This window comes from Sus scrofa, chromosome 7 (genome assembly GCF_054392235.1).
Source record: "Sus scrofa isolate SSC_HxYL_T2T_F1_AM1 chromosome 7, Sscrofa_HxYL_maternal_Yorkshire_Landrace_v2.0, whole genome shotgun sequence".
NCBI classification, from domain to species: Eukaryota; Metazoa; Chordata; class Mammalia; order Artiodactyla; family Suidae; genus Sus; species Sus scrofa.
This window is the reverse complement of record NC_139389.1, coordinates 21730003-21732593: the sequence shown is the minus strand read 5'-3', so window position 1 is coordinate 21732593 and position 2591 is coordinate 21730003. Positions and strand designations below refer to the sequence as shown.

Below are 2591 nucleotides of genomic sequence, written 5' to 3'. Positions count from 1 at the left end.
CTGAGTTGAATAAAATCTTTAACATATATCTATTTTATATCTATATGAGAGGCATTTCACCTTTCTTCTGGGACTTAATTCTTTTTCACCAAATATTATTTTACCAAGATACATATTGAGTGTAGCTATGGTTTTTGGTTGAGTCACATTGACTCTGGATATATCAATGTATTTATCCACATTTTTAAAAATCCAAGAGTATTTGATACATTGGCTAAAGTTATTGTAGGCACAGAATAAATGGTGGTGTTTGAAAAAAATATTTTGTCTAAGGCTTTATAACTTAGCATACCTCTACTGTTCATTGTTGCTTCCCCAAAACCTTTTTCAGTGCCCCTTTCACCTCCTTATTCCTTAAGGTATAGATGAGTGGATTCAACATGGGAGTTACCAGGTTGTAGAAGAGGGTGAGAAACTTGCCTTGGTCTTGAGAAGAGCTGTTTCCTGGCTGCATATACATATAGATGATGCTCCCATAGAACAAGAAGACCACAGTGAGGTGGGAGCTACAGGTATTGAAGGCTTTCTGACGCCCAGCAGCTGATTTGATTCTTAGCACTGCTGCTGCAATATAGCCATAGGAGATAAGAATAAGGGTGAGGGGCAGCAGGACAATGAGAATGGCAAAGGTGAAAGCCAGCATTTCCACTGCACGAGCATCCACACAAGCCATTTTGATGAGTGCTGGCATTTCACAGAGGAAATGGTTAACTCGTCGCCGACCACATCTGGAGAGGGTCATTGTTAGTGGGGACATAACAATGGCATTGACCAGTCCACTCCCCCAGGCCACAGCCACCAGTTGCAAACACAGCTGGGGATGCATAATAACCATGTAATGCAGGGGCTTGCAGACTGCTGCATAGCGGTCATACGCCATGACAGCCAGAAGGATGCACTCGATTCCTCCAATGGAAAGAAAAGAGAAAAGTTGGACAACACAGCCGGCATAGCTGATAGTCTTCTCAGGGCCCCAGAGGTTAACCAGCATCTGTGGGATACAGCTGGTACTGAAGCAGAGATCTAGAAAGGAAAGATTTGCCAGAAAGAAGTACATTGGAGTGTGAAGTCGAGAGTCTAATATACATAGGAGGATTATGGTTGAATTTCCCAGCACAGCCACTGAATACAGAATCAAATTTACTGTGAAGAGCACCATCTCCAACTTGGGACGATCAGAGAAGCCCACTAAGATAAAATCATACTCAAAGCTGTCATTGGATCTTTCCATTGCCTTCCTTTCACATCATCTGTATAGCTGGTAAGAATGAAATAAAGAATATTTAATCTATAGTTTCTGAAAAACCATTGAATATCAGGATTTTCAAGGAACATACAAGCCATCAAGTCTAACAACCCATCCAATATTTGAGTAGCATCTACCTAGCCATATAAGCTGTTCATCATTTATTCAAACACGTAAGACACATTATTTAATTTTTGGAAATTCTGACTGAAAATCAACATCCTTTTATTAAGTAGATATTTTCTCCCTTATTCATAAGACAAAGTATTTTAATTTTATTGAATATACCTGATATCTAATCTCTGTTCATATGACAACCATTAATACAGTTTAAGGCAGTTTCCATACCTAAATTTTCTTTAGGCCAAGACATTCAATTCCTTCAACAATTCTTTGGTGAGTTCCCATCATGGTTCCTCAGAAACGAATCTGACTAGTATCCATGAGGATGCGGGTTTAATCCCAGGCCTCACTTAGTGGGTTAAGAATCTGGTGTTGCCATGAGCTGTGATGTAGGTCGCAGACATGCTTGGATCCCACATTGCTGTGGCTGTGGTGTAGGCCTCCAGCTACAGCCCTGATTCAACCTGTAGCCTGGGAACTTGCATATGCCATGGGTGCGGCCTAAAAATACTATATATTCATATAACAAGGTTATCAGATGTATTATCACCCTAGTAGATGTCTTCCAAATACTCTAAATGTAGAAAATGACTTCTGGAAGTGTGACAACCAAGGTTGATCTCAGTAGCCAAGATATGATTTGAAAAACACAGAGTTCCCATCGTGGCTCAGTGGTTAATGAATCCAACTAGGAACCGTGAGATTGCGTGTTTGATCCCTGGCCTTGCTCAGTGGATTAAGGATCTGGCATTACCTTGAGCTGTGGTATAGGTCACAGATGCGGCTCGGATCCCGCGTTGCTGTGGCTGTGGCGTAGGCCGGCAGCTATAGCTCCGATTAGACCGCTAGCCTGGGAACCTCTATATGCCGCAGGTGTGGCCCTAGAAAAAGACAGAAAAAAAAAAAAAAAGAAAAAGAAAAACACAAAAAAACTGCCTACCATTAACTGTTTTATTATAATCATATTAATGCTATTCAATATGCATTTACTTCATAGTGTCAATGTCACCATTTTTACTTATATTTTTATATGTACTAAATAACCCAATTTCTCCCATGAAATGCTGTTAACTCAGATTTCTGTCATTCATTTCTTTGAAAGAAATAGAATTCTGTAACCTAGATTGCTTGGGTCAGAGATGATAATCTATCTAGTAATAAAATGGTAATTTTGGATATAATTAGTCTTCTGGTAGCCTTTTAGAAGCATCAAAACAACCCA

The 2591-nt window shown here is 39.9% G+C and overlaps 1 pseudogene; it reads right to left on the bottom strand.

Annotated features, from left to right (window-relative positions):
* Window positions 1-301: 301 nt before the first annotated feature.
* LOC100512238 (putative olfactory receptor 2W6 pseudogene) lies at window positions 302-1231 on the bottom strand (annotated as a pseudogene).
* Between the last annotated feature and the right edge of the window lie 1360 nt (window positions 1232-2591).